This window comes from Schistocerca serialis, chromosome 3 (genome assembly GCF_023864345.2).
Source record: "Schistocerca serialis cubense isolate TAMUIC-IGC-003099 chromosome 3, iqSchSeri2.2, whole genome shotgun sequence".
In the NCBI taxonomy this organism is placed as follows: Eukaryota; Metazoa; Arthropoda; class Insecta; order Orthoptera; family Acrididae; genus Schistocerca; species Schistocerca serialis.
This window is the reverse complement of record NC_064640.1, coordinates 923,185,604-923,208,183: the sequence shown is the minus strand read 5'-3', so window position 1 is coordinate 923,208,183 and position 22,580 is coordinate 923,185,604. Positions and strand designations below refer to the sequence as shown.

General features: G+C 42.7%; 1 long non-coding RNA gene and 1 other non-coding gene across 2 annotated transcripts in view; one reads left to right on the top strand and one right to left on the bottom strand.

Moving 5' to 3' along the window:
- LOC126469616 (uncharacterized) overlaps window positions 1-22,580 on the bottom strand; it is a 268,408-nt gene that overhangs the window by 203,063 nt on the left and 42,765 nt on the right. The gene's annotated exons all lie outside the window — the stretch shown is intronic.
- Window positions 11,492-11,575, top strand: Trnas-gga (transfer RNA serine (anticodon GGA)). Its single transcript is given in 2 exon segments — window positions 11,492-11,531; window positions 11,541-11,575. It is a non-coding gene; the product is annotated as a tRNA-Ser (tRNA).

Genomic DNA, 22,580 nt, shown 5'->3' with positions numbered 1-22,580 from the left:
GGAAATGGCATCGTTTTGCCAATAAAACTTTAGTTCATCGTAATTCAGAAAATTTTTGCGAAACATTTACAAATTATATGGAAAAATCTTCCTCACGAATCAGTGCGTCTTTTAGTAAAACTCAGATCAACACCCCTACAGTAGTTCATGAGAATAGACTGCGTGTCCAGCCATATGTGAGCTAGTGACATCAATTTATAAATGTACCAGAGACCCACCCCGGCTTCGCATTGGTAGCATTAAGTATCTACAGCCAGATTAATTGAGAGCCGTAGAGTCTTTTGTTCTTGGGCTGCGAACAATATTCAAAAATCAACGTTAAGTAAGTGAATGTCATCAGTTTCGTATAACTCTCGCTACATATGCAGCGCACACCAAGAACGTTGTCTGAAGGGGTGAATATTATGTTTTCTATATTGAACTGAAGTTTCGAGTGTCTTCGTTGCAATGACGGGAGCAAATCGTGATGTAAGTATTGTATGCGAATCATGGGTGAGTTAATCTCTGTCGGAGATTGTCACAAGAAAAAGAGGAAAACGCGAACCATCTGCTTGAAAAAAAAAAAAAAAAAGGAAAAGAAAATACGAATGCTCTGTATGTGTATCAAGTTTTACGTCACTCGCTTTGAAGCTTACTACTTCCTATGATGAACTGTTGATACTCACTGCTGCAGTTCTGTGTCATGGACACTTTAAGGCAGACTTCTTCACTGTGCTACACAAAGTATCGTATCCAGGTCCAGGTTTGGTTCATGAAAGGTAGAGTTCAGATACACGCTGCGTTGTTAAGAGATAAAGTACGTATTCAAACGAAGCAAACTAGCTGAAGTACTTTTACGGAAACCGTTTTACGTACTGCATAAAAAAATAAAACACTGAGATTTTGGATTCAAATGTTTTTCGCTACGAAATTGTTCTCATATTATTGCAAGGAGACTATTCGTTAAAATATTTCATTAGTTCAAATAAGTCTCACGTCACAGTCTGGAGATGACGTGGTAATCTTTTTGTTATCGGTCTTACTTATTATGATACTTCAAAGCTGAGTAGCTCACTGCTGGTTCTTCCAAGAATTTGCGGTAAATTAATGGTGCAAATTTAAACTGGTAAATTGAGGGAAGCAGAAATTGGTAGTCTGAAGTTCTCGTCATATTCCTAAGTGCGTCCCTCAATGCTCTGCCGATATATTTCGAAATGTTGTGTATTCATCCTCAAGATATTAATGAATCTCATTTGAGAAGATCGTACCCATGTCTTTATGACCTTTAATAGGCCTGAAGCTCTTTCTAGCCACTGCAAATTCGTTTACCAGTCTTCTGCATAATTTGAATGTATTCAAACTAATTATATCTGATGCCAATCACGAAGAGAATCATGTTCACATCTATTTTTGAGTCAAAGAGAGGAGAGAGATGAAAGTTAGAGCATCTACTGCGTTGCTACAAACTTACGTTATACAGACAAAGTAACACTGCATCCCATGCTGTGTTTTACTCTATGCATGAACAACAGAAATCCACAGGTATTGTAGTTGCACGTTTTTTCGCTAAACTGTTGTTCTAAAACGACTGCAATCAATTGGATGTCACTTACATGACTTGTAGGTCCCTAATCAGTTTGCGAACCAGAGAAAGGGGAGCTGCAGTGTAACATGAATCCGAGACATTTTTCGTTCCTGGGTAATGTCCACATCATTGGCAGATGAATCCTAACTTGAAGGGCAGAGTAAGGAAGAGTGATCCATCCAGTATTCGCTGCTATAACATTCGGTTTCTAGCCATACCCTGTACCACTTTTTTTATTGGCGCGTTAAGGGTTCCTCACTAAAGAAAAGCCGGCCGGTGTGGCCGAGCGGTTCTAGGCGCTACAGTCTGGAACCGCGCGACCGCTACGGTCGCAGGTTCGAATCGTGCCTCGGGCATGGATGTGAGTGATGTCCTTAGGTTTAAGTAGTTCTAAGTTCTAGGGGACTGATGACCTCAGAAGTTCAGTCCCATAGTGCTCAGAGCCATTTGAACCATTTTGAAGTAAAGTAAACAAAAATAAACCAGGACTAACCCTACAGACCGCCGACACTTGTGACCCTACCCAAAAAATTTAAGTGATCACTCTTCAGGCGTTACCATCGTAGTAACACCTAAACCGCCTCCCCTACGGAAACTAAAAGGGGCAATCGTTAGAGTGGCAATCTTTAAGGGCGAGGGAAATGAGGGGTAGGATATAGAAATAACCATGATACAAGGATTTTTTTTATTATTTTCTATTTTTTATTATGTTTTAATTTTTTTCGTATTATAATTGTTCGTTTTCCTGTACGTGTTGGTGCACATTACGCTGAAAGGTGGTTACGGAATGAATGGGGAGGTAGGGCACACTCCAACTTTTGGGGGAGGGGAGGGGGGCAAGAAATACGCTGTGGAGGTATCCTCTGAAAGTTCGTCGGTAAAGAGGCGACCAGGTGAACGTATTATGCGCGATCACAACCCGATTCCAGAAGTGAAGGACAGTGTTGGGAGCATTGTGAAAGAGGTATTCTAAGGCCTGTCCTCAAAATCAGGTGAGTGCATGGTGTTTTGCAAGAAGGTAGCGTGAAGTCTCGGGCAACACCACGTACTCCGGAGGAACTGGCGTAGGTAACGGCGTTGGATAAGGAGCCAAACATACCATTTCAGGTGGCATGTAAGACGATGCTCGTTGGTATCATCGAGTTGGCAATCAGAGAAAAGTGGTGAAGCAGCCAGCCCTATATGACGCAGTTGACTATTGGTCAGGAATTTACCGATGGCAGCGACATACCAGACTGCAGACACATTCGAAGACAAAAAGGGTGCATCGGCGCACCCAGAGAACGTCCGTTAGTTAACTCTCGGTGCTCTAACTCTATGGGGCTGCGAGATTGGACAGTATAAACAAAGGATAAAAGTCTTTCACACGAGGAGGGTAGATTGCGTTGGGTTGATTTGGCGGAAGAGACCAAACTGCGAGGTCATCGGTCTCATCGGATTAGTGAAGGATGGGGAAGGAAGTTGCCCGTGCCCTTTCAAAGGAACCATCCTGGCATTCGCCTTAAGCGATTTAGGGAAGTCACGGAACACCCAAATCAGAATGGCCAGACGCGGGATTGAACCGTCGTCCTCCCGAATGCCAGTCCAGTGTGCTAACCATTGCGCCACCTCGCTCTGTAGGAGGGTAGATGACAAGGATATCTTTCCCAACGTAGTTAATTTCGATTAAATAAGTTACGATATGGTACAATAATGTGGAGATATGTACCATGTCGATCACTGGAGGGAGAGAAGCTGGTAAGAGGATATCAAAGAGCCACATCTCCCATATGTGTCGGAACTATTCACTCCATCCTTCCCGATAATATCCGAATTTGTTACTGGTACTCTTTTACCGGCGACTAACAAATCGGGAGGGACAAATGTCTCAGCATGCAACCACCTGTTATTGATGAACGCAGATTAAAAAAAAATAAAAAAAAAATAAAAAAAAATCCAATAGTCATAGCACATATGATATGGCACCTAGCTGTTTGTAAATTTTATGAAACTGATTTTACCTATGCTTTTAAAGATTAGCAAAATAATTTGTTCTGAAGGGGTGAGTCTCGCATTTCTACGTCTTCTAGTGTTAACTGTTAAATGTGGCACTAAGTCAGTACAGCAACGTCAGTAATATTACTTGTATTTTACTTTATTTTACTCCTAAAATACAAATATATAGTCAAAACATAGTATACAATTATTCCAACAAGGGTGCTACTTCCTTGCCACATTGCAAGAAGATCTTTTAACTGCATATGTCACTCACTTGAGCCACCAGTGCCATGTAGACGTGTACCATGGGAGACACTTTTCGCAGGATGCACATATAGTGGTAATACATTGACATCAGTATGGGTCTCCAAATAGGGAAATGTTAACTCTTTCCTGCGCCAGCCCGACTAAAGTGGTATACTGAGTGTGCAGATGATGGTGCAACGTGCTGAAAATGCAAGGGACTATTTTTTTGCTTGGGAGACTTCATTTCCAAGGTGGATGGAGACATAAAACCGGTCTTGACTGCTCGGAAAATGTACTGTGTACGTGGTGTAACAAAGGACGTCGCCTTGGGCCTTCACCCAATCGTCAATGAGATGAAAGGCATCGAGAAAAGTACGTAGTGTTGGGTATGATGAGTAACCAGATGTCTGGCCCTTCAGGTGAAGGACGCAATTTAAATTGCCGCCCACAACGAAGCCTTCATATCGTACAGAGAAGAGAGGGGCCACATCGTCTGCGTAGAACGTGCACCGCCACTTACTATTCACGGAGCCAGAGAGAATGCAGACATGGATGACGCACAAAATGGTTACACCCATGCCCCAGCCTGATAGAAGGAGTGTAATTTCTCTGACTAGGATACCTTAGCGTATGTAAAACGCCACACCACAACCCGAGTGATCGCCTACGGATATGTATGAGTCTCAGTCATAAACTGGTGGTGGCATGGAAACATGAACATCTTGAAGCAGGACGACATCGAGAGGCCTGAAGCGTATCACAGAGGAGCTGCAGCTTAGGTGTGGTACTGATCATGCTGATGTTCAGTGTGGTGAACCAGTACATCTGTGCCAGCTATGGTGGATGTGCGCCTCCCATCGCCAGGGGTGGTTTGGGGAGGGGACCGCAAAGAGGGCCGATCCCAATGGCAGCTGTGCGTCGAATCCGTTATTAACAAATGACCTCGTCAAGTACAGGGAGGATTGTAGACGGTCCTGTGGAGGGGGCATTTCGTCCTCCACGTCGTCACCCACTGCTCCTGTACCGACTGTCTCTCGAATATCCATATGAATATCGTCTTGGTGAGAGAGATCATGAAGTGTTGGCACTGATCAGGCATCTCAACTTGCGCAATAGTTAGTTACTGAATTATATGAAGAAAAACTAAATCAGTTACAAACTACGGCATGCACTTTATTCAACATGTAAACGTCACTACAGATATTCGGATTATGGTTGTGACATGTTCGATATGCCTGCCATCATTGTCGATGATATGGCGCCGCCGAAGAACGAAATTCTGGATCACCCGCTGAAGTATCCGAACGTCGATCTTGTCGATGACCTCATGAATGGCTGTTTTCAGCTCTGAAATGGTGGTGGTTGCGGTAAGTTCCTATGAGACCAAACTGCTGGGGTCATCGGTCCCTACACTTGCACACTACTTAATCTAACTTAAACTAACTTACGCTAAGGACAACACACACACCCATGCCTGAGGGAGAACTTGCACACTACTTAATCTAACTTAAACTAACTTACGCTAAGGACAACACACACACCCATGCCTGAGGGAGAACTCGAACCTCCGACGGGGGAAGCCGCGTGAACCGTGGCAAGGTGCCTAAGACCCCGCAGCTACCCTGCACGGTTGCTCAGCGATGGTTTTTGGGTTATTGCTGTACATCTTGCCTTTAATATAGCCCCACAAAAAGGAGTCGCATGTGATCAGATCCGGAGAATATGGCAGCCAATCGAGGCCCAAGCCAGTGGCCTCCAGGACAAACACTCTTCTGCTTCGATGGGGTTGAGCTCCGTCTTGCATGAACCACATCTTGTGGAAATCAGGGTCACTTTGGATAATGGGGATGAAATCATATTCCAAAACCTTCACGTACCGTTCGGTAGTCACCCTGCTATCAAGGAATATCGCACCTATTATTCCGTGACTGGAGACTGCACACCATACAGTGACCCATTGAGGGTGAAGAGACTTCTCTATCGCGAAATGCCGATTCTCAGTCCCCCAAAATGCGCCAATTTTGCTTATTGACGACTGCATCTAAATAAAAGTTGGCTTCGCCGCTAAACCAAACCATACTATGCATACTAATTCCCATCATGCCTTGCGGCCAACTGTGCAGAGCTTATGACGATTTTATTTCATATAGTTCAACAATTGTCACCCTGTATGTTCTTGGCTGCCTCATCTGGTTGCCTATTTTTCAAAACGTGTTGGACATCGTTAGTGCAGTCTGCTGACATGAGCATGGGTCCATAGGATGTTTGGGCGGCGTCTCCATTGGCTTTGGTAAGAGTGTGGTGAAGAACCTAGAACGAGCAGCGACTACGTTTACGCAGATGCCGAGAGCTTTGTTCGTGCATGTGTTCCTCATTGTCGCACGACGGCAAAGAGGAGTATCTACCTGATTCGAAGACCTCAGTGCAAAGAATGGACCAAACAGGTGTTTTGGGTGGAGGGGGGGTGGGGGGGTACCCATCTTCGTGGCGTCGGTCGCGGGAGTCTGCGTGGCGGCTGTGTTACTATTTGAAGCGACTGCACCATCCGAAGGGTGGTAGGATGATGGGACGTGTCAATTGGAGAGACCATGCGGCAGGCTGGGCGAGGATCACCGCATAAGTTACTGGTAGGATACTCAGTGTAGGTGGCACGGACGCTTCTGAGAATGGGAGCTGCACGACACGTCGTTGGCTGCAGTCAGATGTCAAATGGCCTTCTTTCTCACAACCAGAACAGGTGTCGGGCTGAACATCATACATTATGATGGCACAACCTCAGATATGAAGGTAGAAAAGCACGTGACTCTGGTGATCAGTACAAACCTGCCCTACACCATTTAAAACAGGATCGGTTTGGAGTTGTACCTATCCTTCGGCGACATGTTCCAGGACGTTGCCGTAGAGTCGGAGCTCTGCAGCGACGGTGAGTGCCGGTATTTGGAAACCACAGTTATTACGACTGAATCACTACACCACATGAGAATCTATTCGCTGCCTCGAGCCACTGCTGCTCTCTTGAGTTATGGTGGGTGTTCGAGAGGTGGCAGTGGCAACATTTCCACCACTTAACTTTAATTCATCAATATTCCGACAATTTGCATGAAATATTTATACATTATATACAACAATCTTTGTCATGAAACAGTGTACATGTTAGTAAAATGACGAAGATGATCCCTACAGAAGGTTCCTGAGCTTAGCCTCCTCATACAGACAGACAAGATAAACTGACTTGAATTTATACATAATTATGTAGAAGAACAGATAGAATAAATGCCATGTGAAATTGTAGATGGGTGATTATTTGATTGATTTAAATGTGAGATATCATCGTTGCAGAGGAGGAGGGAGTCCGGGACGGGTGGCAAAAATTGTTTGTTTTTTCAAGTTAACGAAATCACCGACGAAAGAGTGGCGGTGGCAAGCGACAGAGTATGACAGAATTCTAGATAAAGATGGGAAAATTATAACTGGATAGAGAGAGTATGACTGGTCACTTTCGTATATAGTGCATTATCCTTTGCCCTTCTTCTAAGCATCACGAAATTAGTTGAACTGTGTGAGTGCTTCAGTAGCTTTGTGTGTGGGGAACTGACAGACAAGAAGCGCTAGCACGGCATGGGCTGTGTGCACCACAGTGGTTGGGGGAGATATACGGTTCGTGGTAGGACTGAATTTAGGCCATGGTACATAGCATTACTGTCGTTTTCGCTTCTTACATACTTGTTTCAGTCAAATCAGTGAGACGTTTGTGGTCATTTGCAGGTCTGATAATGACTTTCGGTTCAACAAAAGTGCCGGCCGGTGTGGCCGAGCGGTTCTAGGCGCTTCAGTCTGGAACCGCACGACCGCTTCGGTCGCAGGTTCGAATCCTGCCTCGTTCATGGATGTGTGTGAGTTCTAAGTTCTAGGGGACTGATGACCACAGGTGTTAAGTCCCATAGTGCTCAGAGCCATTTGAACAATTTTTTTCAACAAAAGTACTACCGATTGTCAGCTCCTCACCATGCTATTGTCCGCCCCTGGTAGCTGAGTGGTCAGCGCAACGGAATGTCAAACCTAATGACCTGGGTTCGATTCCCGGCTGGGTCGGAGATTGACTCCGCTCAGAGAGTGGGTGTTGTGTTGTCCTGATCATCATCATTTCATCCCCATCGACACGCAAGTCGCCGAAGTGGCGTCAACTCGAAAGACTTGCACCAGGCGAACGGTCTACCCGACGGGAAGCCCTAGCCGCACAGCATTTCCATTTTACCATGCTATTTCTTTCCTGATTCTGGCACATTCGGCCATAATAGTGGAAGGTAGTTAGCAGGAAAGCGTATGCAGGAAAGCCTATTTGTTAAGTGAACATCCAATCCATGTGATAGAATAATATTTTCCTCTTCTTATATGTAATAATATCCTGATTTCTTTTCCACAGGAGAATATTGCCGATATTTTGAAAGAGGTAGTGTGTTAGAGGGACCATTCTATTCTGTGTAACGTTTTGGTTGTCACCCTTGATTTTGAACATCTGTTGCCAGATCAGATGCAATTTCAGCTAGTTATTAGGGTGCTGAGAAACAGATACGCTATGTGATCCACATACGTTCTTCATATTAGGTGCATTGTGCTGCCACCTACTGCAACGGACTCTATATCAGCTACCTCAGTAGTCATTAGACGTCGTCAGAAGGCAGAATGGAGCGCTCCACGGAACTCACGGACTTCGAACGTGATCAGGTGATTGGGTGTCACTTGTGTCATACGTCTGTGCGCTAGATTTCCACAGTTCTAAACATTCCTAGAAACACTGTTTCCGATGTGATAGTGAAGTGGAAACGTTAAGGGACACGTACAGCACGAGAGCGTACAGGCCGACCTCGTCCATTGACTGACAGAGACCGCAGACAATTGAAGAGGGAGCAGCCCCTGTTGTTTTGCGTGGTACTATCACAGCACAGGCGTATATTGATGTTTTAAGCACCTTTTTGCTTCCCATTGTTGAAGAGCGTTTCGGGGATGGCGATCATATCTTTGAACACGATCGAGCACCTGTTCATAATGCACGGCCTGTGGTGGAGTGGTGACAGGACAATAACATCCCTGTAATGGACTGGCCTGCACAGAGTCCTGACCTGAATCCTATAGAACATCTTTTTGATGTTTTGGTACGCCGACTTCGTGCCAGACATCACCGACCGTCATCGATACCTCTCGTCAGTGCAACACTCTGTGAAGAATGGGCTGCCATTCCCCAAGAAACCTTCCAGCTCCTGATTGAAGGTATGGGTGCGAGAGTGGAAGCTGTCATCAAGGCTTAGGGTGGGCCAACAACATATTGAATTCCAGAATTACCGATGGAGCGCGCCACGAACTTGTAAGTCATTTTCAGCTAGGTGTCCGTATACTTTTGATCACATAGTGTATTATTGGAAATTGATACAAGTCTCCCATGACTAATGTAAATCATCACTATCGCTTCAGATCACATTTTGCCACTTTGTCTATAGAAATAATTTCCATTGCATGACATTAGATTATTAGTATGTAATCTAAAATTTGTTCGTTGATCCTCATTACCAATGTAACACACCAAGAATCTGATCAGATGGGGAATACAGAGGAAATGACCAAACCTCAGACTGATTTAATGCTCATTTGACTAAACAGTAACATTTCATTCTGCCTACGTCAGTGGCACCCATTTTAACCACTTTACATAACTGACAGACGTACTTTCCGTTAAATTTTCTTACCAGAAGAGTAAACGTGAAGATTCCACGGTGTTCAGACATTTGGAGGTCAGTACGCTTATGCAGCATTATGCCTGCCCGTATGGTACTCCTGGACCACCAAAACGGTCATGTCCGACAATGCTGGACGTACCGAGACAACGGCGAGAATTTGGCAAGAGATGGGAACACGCAGTGCACGCAGGAATATTGTAAAAGATGATTATTTTGGTTGTCCTCGTGTCATGTTGTGACGACGCATAATGTTCCATGGACGTTCTGACCTCCAAATCGTTTACTACGATACACTCTCCGATCTCCGTTGCAGTGGCACTGTACTCCTTTCCTATGTGCGTCTGTTGAGGGATGCATTCAGCCCTGACTTAATTTTTCGGATGACAATGCTTAAGCTCATCGAACTGAGCAGGTGCATGAGAGCTTAGAAGGAGAAGATATTCGGGGAATGGTACTGGTGGACTTTTCTCCCGACTTAAATCTCATGCAGCATTCGGGGAATACGTTTGGGAGTGGTATTGCAGCATGTGCACTTCCACTAACAACCATCCTGCAGTTGCTAAACACGCTTGTGAAAGAATGGATCACTCTAAGGGGACTCAACACCAACCTTGTGGAAAACGTGGGAGCACGTTCCAGAACACGCTATCTTCTAAAGTGATCACACACCGTGTGATGAACCACGTACCTCCTTTCGTAATGTCCATATTACTGTCGTAAATGGCGTTGTTTTCAGTGTAGTTATTGTCTTTGAATAAATTGATAATGTTGCGTTTCTGTTCGTCTCATTGCTACATATTTCAGTTTCTTTCTGTACTCTAGAGCACTGCAACACTTCTTCCTGCAGATGTTCCAAGTTACGCCTACCTACGTTATTTGTCGGTGACACATCATGCGGAAGTCACTTTCATTTTTAATTTTTGCACACCAACGTAATTTCGATAACGCCAGACGTTCTGCCTGGGTCGTTCTATTTGGTAAGCAGCGTACGGTCTTGGAGAAACCCAGGTTTCCTGTTCTGGGATCTGGTAGGCACCACCAATCTTCTGAAAAGACAGGTCTGTGCATACTTCATCGAGGACCTTGCAGTGCGGCGGTGGAACGTTGTGTGTGTCGCAGAGAACGAGGTACTTGGCTTAATAACCCGTACTGTGACTATCTTTTGAACATCTGAAAATGCCCCTCAGTCGGAAGGTGTGCTGTCTGCTGATTAGACGCATAGCAGTTGAAGTGGAACACTCGCTAGCAGATAATCACAGGCGAAGCTGCCGCACATCAGTTGTTTAATGCTTACACGGACGAGGGGGTCTCTGTCATGGCCGAATCTTATTTCTCCAGCTTCGTGTGAAACCGAGAATAACCGTGAAACCTTATCCCGTCATCTCCTAGCTTAATAGGTGTCCCGCTGGCAGGTATCAACAACTAACCACACAAATAGGCCTCTGAAGCTAATCCTCTTGAAATGGGTATCACTCTGAATTCTTTAGTTTAGAGGAACAGACCAGATGCCGCTGGATGTTATAATAGTTAAAAGAAAAGTGAGCAGCTTTGACAGACTTTCTTCTTTCTACTTACAAAACCTTTAGAGGGCACTGTTGTCATCTTAAATTATACACGATATACCAGTTTCTATGTTCTTCAGAAGTGGGATGCAACATTCCTCCTGATATGCATGCATATCCGAAGGAACATTACATCCCACTTCTGAACAACAGAAAGGTGCAGAATATCGTGCCGGTCGCGGTGGCCGAGCGGTCCTAGGCGCTTCAGTCGGGAACCACGCGGCTGCTACGGTCGCAGGTTCGAATCCTGCCTCGGGCATGGATGTGTGTGATGTCCTTAGGTTAGTTAGGTTTAAGTAGTTCTAAGTTTAGGGGACTGATGATCTCAGCTGTTAAGTCTCATAGTGCTTAGAGCCATTTGAACCATTTTGCAGAATGTCGTAACAACCAAAGCTGTTGAAACTTCGCCGGCCGGAGTGGCCGAGCGGTTAAAGGCGCTACAGTCTGGAACCGCACGACCGCTACGGTCGCAGGTTCGAATCCTGCCTCCGGCATGGCAGTGTGTGATGTCCTTAGGTTAGTTAGGTTTAAGTAGTTCTAAGTTCTAGGGGACTTATGACCACAGCAGTTGAGTCCCATAGTGCTCAGAGCCATTTGAACCATTTTTTTGTTGAAACTTCCTTATTCCGCTTTGGGATAACGTAGTGAGACATCAAGGGACGCGAATGTAAATTCGTCTCCTCCCCTACAGAATTCAGAGCTTGACACGTCTCCAAAGTCACAAAAAGTGTAATGGGCAAGTTCAAGTGTGACCAGCGTGAACATCCGCTCTACAGCCTGGACATACCGTCCTGCGACGTCCAGGTGTTTGGTCCGAAGCATCTGAAAGGGAAGAGGTACAGCTCAGATGATGAACTGAAGGGCACAGTGGAGGCCCGGCTCCTATCACAGGCACAGGACTTCTGGGAAAAGAGAACCCATCGGTTCATGAAACAGTGGGCTAGTTGTGTTCAGGCGTTTGGTGATCACTTTTGAGTACAGACTGCTATTATATCCATAGTGTCGTTTCATACCTTTCGTTTTGAACACCCCTCACATATTATTTTACGATATTTAAAATGAACACCACAACTATATATCTGTGTTCACGTAAGCAGAGGATCAGTGTGAGATCTGGGCATAAAATCACTGACATCAGCATCAGCACTTCTGGAGCTGATGACATCTACAGCAGCTTCCCTGGAATCGCTGACCCCAGCATCAGGCGCAAGGGCATTGATATCATTCCCAGAGTTTTCTCCTGCTCCTCCTCCACCTCGTGCAATGACACCATGTATGCGCATCGATGACATCATGTTGTCTGATAATTGCGTCGGGACCACTGCGGTATTAATGGCATGCATGCTTGACGCCAAATCTACCAGCAATTACAATTTTTATTGTTCGATTGCGTGCTCCTGTCAATTTCCCAGTTTTACGTCTGCCCAGTACGAAGCGCCTCTGGCAGCAACAGCACTTATCAGCGGGGAAGAAGGAGACATTATTATTATTATTGTTATTATTATGTGGGTGTCTTTCACTAAACTTAGGGCTTTGTCATCGTTACAGATGAGTACATACAGATGTTCATGCCCTAACCACAGCAGCAAACAATGGCTACAGGAGGACTTTTACACATACTGGACCTATTGTCATTGAACTACTAAACGTCACAGCAGCAGCCTGAACCATCACAGCTTACTGAGCACCAGCCTTGCCCACTAGAGTACTGCTTTTTACTAATACATATAATGTGACAGTGAGTGGATCTAAATACGTTAATGTGGGTCTGTCACAGGACTGCGACTTTGACGTGTGAATAGAAGTGGAAATCACAAATGGCGTTGATGTTAAATTTTAATATTCGTTGTATAAACGGGACCATAATTATGGTATGACGAATTATAGAGAGAGTAAGATGACGGATGAGTACAGTAAATCTCAATTGACATTCTTGGCTTTAATTTGTCTATAGTAGATATGTATAGTGAGGTAATGTTAGATTTAACTTCATAGGACACAAAAACATATCTAGAACATTCAAATGTTGTTAAACTTGTAGACCTGTATGGAGCAGTATCAATTGCCACAGTCAGATTGTGTCACTGACACTCATACGTAAGAGGGGTGCACTATGCATTTGTTGAGTATTTACACAACAGCTTAAATTTTGACCAAATGGAGCAATGCATAAATGCATGTTTTCCTCCTGCACGAAAGTTTCTAAGTGTCGAACCTATCAAGTCCGTATAGGCTGAGTTCACAAATGGTATTCCAGTGCGTCTTCACAGCTCTTGGACTCAGAGCAGTGCAAGCTGAATTTATGGCTTATGGAAGACATCTTTTTGCGAAATACTGTGTAGCAATGAAATTATGATAAACAGTTTTATGTATGTAAATGAACCAAAATAAATATATACTTTCATTTACCTTAGCACGTGTTTCCACCTATCAGCAGTTGCCAACTCTCAGATAACACAAGCTTCTGTCATGTGAATCTTCTTCCGACACATCTCTCCTTTCCACCGCTTTGGATATACTTCCCCCCACGTTGCCCTTGGGCTCCTTCAGCTCCTTCTCCCTGGCAGAGACTAGCTGAGCAATCACTGTGGCCACCGTTGTTCTTCCATCCATCGGAAGTGTCCATACCATCTCAGTGCCAGAGCATAAATCCTATTTCCACCGCATCCAACTGCATTCTTACATATTCATTCCTCAGTTAGTACAAGCAGATCGCTCCCATGCTCCACTGTAACACGTTCATTGTGACAGAGTCCGTTTTCCCCTTTGTCTCTCGTTCAATGTCCAACACTTTGAGACTTGCGTTAGAACGCTTTCAACTGCAGCAGGTAGCACTAATTTCTTTGTTCGTCTGGATATTTGGCGACCCCAAAAGAAAGCATTTAATAATATAACAGCCTCTCTCCCCCCTTCCTGTGAAATATATATATATTCACATCTCACTGTCCAGTCTTACCTGACCAAACTCAAAATCCTAATCCTCACCTTGCCCACTTCCAACAATGTGATGTTCTATTTTATTCATATCGACTGTTAGTCCCCATTGTTTATAAGTATCCACTAACATTCTCATTTGGTGAATGGCATCATCCTTATCCAGAGCCATAAGTACTTGATTGTTGGCAGACAGTAATGAATGTAAACTTTGGTGCCATACTGTCACACTCAGACATCTACACTGTCTATTAAAGTAATCAAGGAAAACGTCTGAATACACTTAAATAGGGTGGGTGACATAAAACGTTCTTGTCTTAATCCTTTACTTATTTTAAATCGTTCCAATATCTTACAACCAACCTTCGTAACTGCCTCGCAGCCGGCCGTTGTGACAGAGCGGTTCTAGGCGCTTCAGTCTGGAACCGCGCGACGGCTACGGTCGCAGGTTCGAATCCTGCCTCTGGCATTGATGTGTGTGATTTCCTTAGGTTAGTTAGGTTTAAGTAGTTTTAAGTTCTAGGGGACTAATGACCTCAGATGTTAAGTCCCATAGTGCTCAGATCCATTTGAACCATTTGAACTACCTCGCATTGGTGGTATACCCTTTTCACCAACTCTCTTATTGCACCATCCACTCCAACCTTTCACAGTTCTGTCCGTAGAAACTCCTTGGCACAGAACCATAGGCTTTCCTATCACGAAACACAAATTGTAGATTTAGATTTTTTGCGATTTTTTGGGATACATCTGGCCTACACAAATGAAGCTATCAACACAGCTTTTCCCTGCTTTAAGACCCGACTTTTCTTATGATACAAAAATCTGTGCAATCTTTTCCAATCTGTTCTTTACTATACTACTGAAACCCTACTCACCGAATCAATTACACTTATTCCCCTGTTATTAGTTGGATCTCTACTACTGCCTTTCTGTACATTGCGGTAATGTATGACATCTTCCGTTCTTGGGATAATTCATCTCCTTGGACCACATTATTAAAAATAGTTACTAGTGCGACTATTACGTTAGGTCTTTCGTACATCAGTAATTCAATTTCTACACCTCCAGGAGCGCCTGCCTTTCTGTTTTTGTAAAGGAATTGATAAACATCATTTTCCGCCAACTCTTCTACAAACACTTCTTCTAATTATAGCGGGAGCTCTCACTTGACATGTAAATCGAAAAGGTTCTGGTGCCCTGTTATATCAGACTAAATGTTCAGCACGTTCCTTCTTTCACAGCTCCTCGTTAGTTGCGAAAACCATACTTTTTTATTTCTCTAATAATTATGTTATAGTGATCCCTGTCTTCGTGCCTATTAGAGCTTAAGCATTTCTGATAAGAAGTCATCTATTTTTCAGTCTTTTCTCTTAAGGTCTGAGTCATTCACTGAGCACCCCTTCTTCTTCCTCCGTCTCTTCGAGAAGCCTTCTCAGCAGATCCCAGTAAACATGATCTTAAATCCTCCTCGTATAATGATGTTACAGTTCCATCTTTATCCAATCTGAATTTCTGTGCAATTCGTCTCTGGTAGAGATCTTGTATACTCCAGTACTACAGAAGGCATATCTTTAGCCGTAGCATTTCCATACTGAATCCATCTTCCTATTTCCCCTCTACATCTTTGGATCTTCAGAATATCATATGGTGATCTGTTCCGCATTCTAGCCTCGAAACTCTCACATCCAGAACTACCAATGCTGTATCCTGCTTGGAAATTACTAACTGTATTATTGGCCTAAATTCCTAGTTGGTTAAATCCTTGTATACTCATGGATATCCTTACGTTCGGAAACCTCATTCAGCATATGCTCTCTGTGACGATGCTAAAATTGTTGATAAAGAGGAAAATTTTGACTGCCTTAGGGATATGATTGCAGCAGCTTCTCCACACCAAGAATTGTTTCTTCTGGGGGACTTACACAGTAGAACTTGGTGTTGATTAAAGAATTATAAAGTTTTGAGTTACTAGTAGCAAGACAACTTGCCGGTATTAAAAGCTCATACCTTATGTGTACACCATATTTATTTCCAAACCTGCTACTATTGTGGTGATGACATGGCCGCTGATGATACTCCTACTCGTCTTTGTTGGAGATTGTAATGTAATTGACACCACTACATAAAACAGTAAAACGGTCATGTCTGTCTATTTGTCACCCATAACTTTAGCGTAGCTCGGGACAACGTATAGCCTTTATTTCATCATCACCAGATCACGGAAAAAAGATAACCACACATGTTATAGATATGAATGTATGTATATTTGTTCCACATCTCATCCGAAACTACGTCAGTAATCCCAAGCAAACTTACTTTCTGAAAACAATGGCTGTGGGTGTAAGAACCGCACGATGTGCGAATATCCAGACTTTATTCATCCACTATTTGAGAATGAAAACACTTGCAAGCTAGTTGCAAGAAACTTTACACAAAATGTACAATTTTTACGAAACTTTTTGTCACTGACAACCCAAAAAAAACTACGTAAGGAAAAGTTTATCGCTTACATTTTCGCTGTTCATGCAGTAAAATTATCGCATCAGGCATGACACTTTCATTTATTACTTCTTTACTGTGAACTGTATTAGCGACAAATTTTGTAGACAGTATTCACATACACCACTGAATTTGGCAGCTACATAATATCATTATACACCACATAGTTCCAAAGAGATGGCGTTATAATCCCTGACATGGGTGGGAAACAGTCGTATTATACGCGACTTATTTGTCACTATCTCTGTTCGCAGTACATTTAGCAGGATGTATCCGCACATGCCGTTGAATGCGCCGAAAAAATTATATCATTGTAAAACAGCAGACAGTAGTCAAATATGCTGCTGAATGTGCCTAGAAAAATGTATCATTGTACAACACAATGTTGAAGAGATATGACATTATGAACATTGAGCTGCCTGAAACTAAAACTCTAGGGCGAAATTCGCTAAGTTACAAGTGACATATACCCACAAATATCTATTCTGTATCTATATCTATGCTAACAATAGACAAAGGTTGCTTTAGAAAGTATAGTACAAGGTATTAAATGATTTGAGCAATGTTACGTACATTATAGAAAGATATTTACTCCCTCAGAATGCTATTTACTCTTTTACTTTTGAACTCTGTGTTGGTGAAAATGCTTTTATAGATTTATATGTACTACGTAACACGATTCAATAAAATGAATACAGTGGTTATACAATCCTGAAAGTGTTTAATCTATATTTGTATACTTATACTGTTAAATGCGAAGTATCTGTGTGTGTTATGTTTTCAGAAGTAAACTATCGAACCGACTTCAGAGAAAATAGGCTACTTTAGAAAGTAAAAAAAAAGTACTTCTAAGAAGTTGAAGTAGGGGATGGAACATCTTTTTTTCAGATTAGTGCACAAAAACCACATTATAAATAATTAAATATTTTGCATAATGTGCAAGCTGTACAATCTACAGCTTCTTGAATAGCACGATGCACACGTGCACACTCCTATCCCTTCCACCTGTATGCACAACTCGTCAGCGACGCTACACATGCTGTCACATTATGTGTTGGGACAGTTATGGGGAACAGCCACCCAACTGAGGCCCAGTTGACACTGTTGCACATCAAATAGCTTACTTGCTCACAATCACAAATCATCATGAAACTACTGATAAGTGAGTGCTGCCCCAGATAACTGCTAATTGTTAATACTGCTTTTGTTGGTTATTAGACACACATAGATATAGTCACTGAGGTAATTTACTTGGACAGCATAAAATGCAATGTTGTCGTGGCACAGCCTTTAAAATCGGGGCCTTGTGTGAATAATGAGGATGAAAGGGCCCCCATTACTTTCGTACAGTATAGTCTCGATACTAGCTCAGTGCTCCGGTATTTGTTATAAAAAAATAATTTCTTTAAACGCAGCATGTTGCAGATGCAGGGTGTTGTGATAGCATAGCTTAGACGGAACCGCAGTTTTACACTGACGCAACGCGATACATTGATGTGTACACCACAAATGGGTCAAATGGCTCTCAGCACTATGGGACTTAACATCTGAGGTCATCAGTCCCCTAGAACTTAGAACTACTTAAACCTAACTAACCTAAGGACATCACAAACATCCATGCCCGAGGCAGAATTCGAACTTGCGACCCTAGCGGTCTCGCGGTTCCAGACTGAAGCGCCTAGAACCGCTCGGCCACACCGGCCGGCTGTACACCACAATTAAGTCACATTTTGGTCACACATACACCAGTTATGTAAGAAATACACCATGTATGCACCATACGTTGACCATAAGAATGCCACACATACGACGTACATATGCCACAGTAGAGTACTTTAGTACAAAATAATGACTCCACAGAATAGTCTACAAAATGTTACTCGAATAGCGCCATATCTGGAGAAGGGCTATAAAACTGGCAGTTCGGCAGGAGGCCAAACTAGAAACTGGCAGAACTGGTAAGATACAGCAAAATGCGTATCTAGAAGTCAAAAAATGGCTTGGCTGATGTGTAAATACATCCATTCTTACAATTGTGCATGTACAGGGCTATTACAAATGATTGAAGCGATTTCATAAATTCACTGTAGCTCCATTCATTGACATATGGTCACGACACACTACAGATACGTAGAAAAACTCATAAAGCTTTGTTCTGCTGAAACCGCACTTCAGGTTTCTGCCGCCAGAGCGCTCGAGAGCGCAGTAAGACAAAATGGCGACAGGAGCCGAGAAAGCGTATGTCGTGCTTGAAATGCACTCACATCAGTCAGTCATAGCAGTGCAACGACACTTCAGGGCGAAGTTCAACAAAGATCCACCAACTGCTAACTCCATTCGGCGATGGTATGCGCAGTTTAACCCTGCTGTTCTGTTCGGGTCTATATGACCCGAAACGAATATGAACGTTATTTTACATTATGTAAATACCAATATATATTTATGAAACTTTGTGACTTTGTCTGAAAATGGATGAGCAGCATGTGTTTTAAAAGGTTTTAAAAAAGTTTAAGAAGTTTGGGCTTCAACTGTAATAGTTGCATATGTAATGTTCGGGTCATAATGACCCGACACAAATATGTTTAGTGTAACTCGTATTTATTTCTAAAATCTGGAAATGGCGAAAATTATTTTTGTTGTGTTGTGTGGGAATAGTGACTGCATCATTCCAACTTACTCTCAACAATCACCTAAAGCTCCATGCGTTCACAACAATGGGCTTGTTTGTTGCTTTCCCCAGGAAATAATAATTGGCAGTTCTCAATAATTGGAATGCTTTGTTTCTGCCCAGTTTGACTTGTGACACCATGGCGATGAGACCATTGAATGATCGTGAGTTGGAAGAAATAGTAAATGCCTCACCAGATGAAGGATCACTTTCTGAGTTTGAAGATCACATCAGCAATGCATCTGAAAGCGAGTGTTCCGATGACAGTTACGACAGTCCACAGCCCATACAAAATAGTGTAGAGACTTTTCTTTCTAAAAATGGGAATATAGAATGGCAGTTGCATCCACCAGCACAACATGGTCGCCTACCAGCTTCGAACATCATCAAGAGTACCCCAGGAGTTACCAGGTATGCAGTCAGCAGAATATCTGATGTAAAATGTTCATTTGAAGCAGTATTTCACACAGCGCTTCAAAATGAAATAATAGAGATGACAAATATTGAAGGGCAGCGAGTTTATGGTGAACAGTGGACAGATATTGATGGTTCTGTTTTCCATGCATACTTAGGACTCTTACTCCTAGCGGGTGTATATCGATCTCATGGGGAGTCTACAAAAAGTTTGTGGGATAAAGATACTGGGCGAAACATATTTCGAGCAACCATGTCTCATGAAACATTCTGTAAGATATCACGTGTCCTGCGATTTGACAAGAAATCTACTAGAGAGGAAAGACGACGTACTGACAAACTTGCCGCAATTCGTAGTATTTGGGAGAAGTGGGTAGAGGTCCTTCCTAAACTGTATAATCCAGGAGAAAATGTTACTGTTGACGAGCAGTTAGTAGCATTTAGAGGTCGCTGTCCATTCAAGCAGTATATCCCAAGTAAACCGGCAAAATATGGGATCAAAATATGGACCATGTGTGACAGCAAAACTTCATACGTACTGAAAGCCCAAATTTATACAGGAAAGGTGAGTGGAGCGGCACCAGAAAGAAATCAGGGAATGAGGGTGGTATCTGATCTCACTTCTGAGTTACGTGGTCAGAATATCACGTGTGACAACTTTTTTACGTCGTACAATTTGGGGCAGCTGCTTCTGAAAAGGAAATTGACTATGTTGGGAACTATACGGAAAAATAAGCCGGAGCTTCCACACAAAATGACCAACAAGGAGGTACACAGCTCTTCATTTTACTTCACAAATGACACTACTGTGGTTAATTATATTCCTAAGAGACACAAGAATGTTGTACTTATGAGCACTCTCCACCATGATGCGGAAATCAGTGACAGGGCTGATAAGAAGCCAAAAATGATTTTGGACTATAATTCAACCAAAGGTGCTGTAGACACGCTTGATCAGTTATTAGGTACATATACATGCAAACGAAAAAGTAATAGGTGGCCAATGATAGTTTTCTACAATATTCTTGATGTTTCTGCTTATAATGCATACGTTTTGTGGATTTCGGTTGACCCTAATTGGAATGCAAGCAAATTGACTAGAAGGAGAATATTCTTGGAGGAACTTGGAAAGTCACTGATAAAAGAACATATTGCATCAAGAACGCATTTCCCAAGAACAGAAGATTCTTTGAGAATGGTCACAAGCATCCAAAACCCGAATGATGTGGGTGGTGTGTCAGAATCGGTAACAACAAGAAAATCTACAAAACGTGCACGCTGTAAGTTCTGTCCATCAAGTAATGACAATAAAACAAACATGGTGTGTGGAAAATGTAGTAAACATATTTGCAAGAAACATGTAACCTACTTGTGTCCACAGTGCAAGCAGTAAGAAAAGAACTGTAGTATTTTATAAGATGATTGTATTGAAAATTCTGTTGTTTCAAATTTATGTGAATACTTGTGCCTAAACTACAATCAGTAAGAAGAGAGGATTCTAAAGTTGTAGTGCTTTCTATGTTGGAATGTAATAAAAAAACTGTAGTGTGTTCTGTACTGTAGTGTGCTCTAAGATGAATATCTGTAATGACAACTGTCTGTTGTTAGAAAATGTCAATACTTACGTCTAAACTGTCAACAATAAGAATAGAAGTATGGAAAAACTGTAGTGCTTTCTAAGTTGAATGCCTGTAATGGAAACTGTCTGTTGTTTCAAATTTATGTGCATATTTAAATGAAAAATATCCCTCAATAAAGTTGTATGCATTGTTATTATTATTATTATTACCATTATTATTATTATTATTATTATTATTATTATTACTAACAAGGTACTGGAATAGAACAACAATGTCGATAGCTAAAACTGTACCAAAATTTATGTTTCTAAAGCATTTTGATATGTCGGGTCATATTGACCCGAACAGTATATATGTCAAGTAAAAGTGAACAGAACAGCAGGGTTAAAGCTTCTGGATGCCTCTGTAAGGGGAAATCAACGGGTCGACCTGCAGTGAGCGAAGAAACGGTTGAACGCGTGCGGGCAAGTTTCACGCGTAGCCCGCGGAAGTCGACGAATAAAGCAAGCAGGGAGCTGAACGTACCACAGCCGACGGTTTGGAAAATCTTACGGAAAAGGCTAAAGCAGAAGCCTTACCGTTTACAATTGCTACAAGCCCTGACACTTGATGACAAAGTCAAACGCTTTGAATTTTCGGCGCGGTTGCAACAGCTCATGGAAGAGGATGCGTTCAGTGCGAAACTTGTTTTCAGTGATGAAGCAACATTTTTTCTTAATGGTGAAGTGAACAGACACAATGTGCGAATCTGGGTGGTAAAGAATCCACACGCATTCGTGCAGCACATTCGCAATTCACCAAAAGTTAACGTGTTTTGTGAAATCTCACGGTTTAAAGTTTACGGCCCCTTTTTCTTCTGCGAAAGAAACGTTACAGGACACGTGTATCTGGACATGCTTGAAAATTGGATCATGCCACAACTGGAGACCGACAGCGCCGACTTCATCTTTCAACAGGATGGTGCTCCACCGCACTTCCATCATGATGTTCGGCATTTCTTAAACAGGAGATTGGAAAACCGATGGATCGGTCGTGGTGGAGATCATGATCAGCAATTCATGTCATGGCCTCCACGCTCTCCCGACTTAACCCCATGCGATTTCTTTCTGTGGGGTTATGTGAAAGATTCAGTGTTTAAACCTCCTCTACCAAGAAACGTGTCAGAACTACGAGCTCGCATCAACGATGCTTTCGAACTCATTGATGGGGACATGCTGCGCCGAGTGTGGGAGGAACTTGATTATCGGCTTTATGTGTGTGCAAAGCATTGTGAAAATATCTCAAATAATAAAGTTATTTTAGAGCTGTGAAATCGCTTCAATCATTTGTAATAACCCTGTACATGAAAAGAATATTTGAGGACTTTGCTTTAATAATTGCTTGAACACTCCCATCTAAATG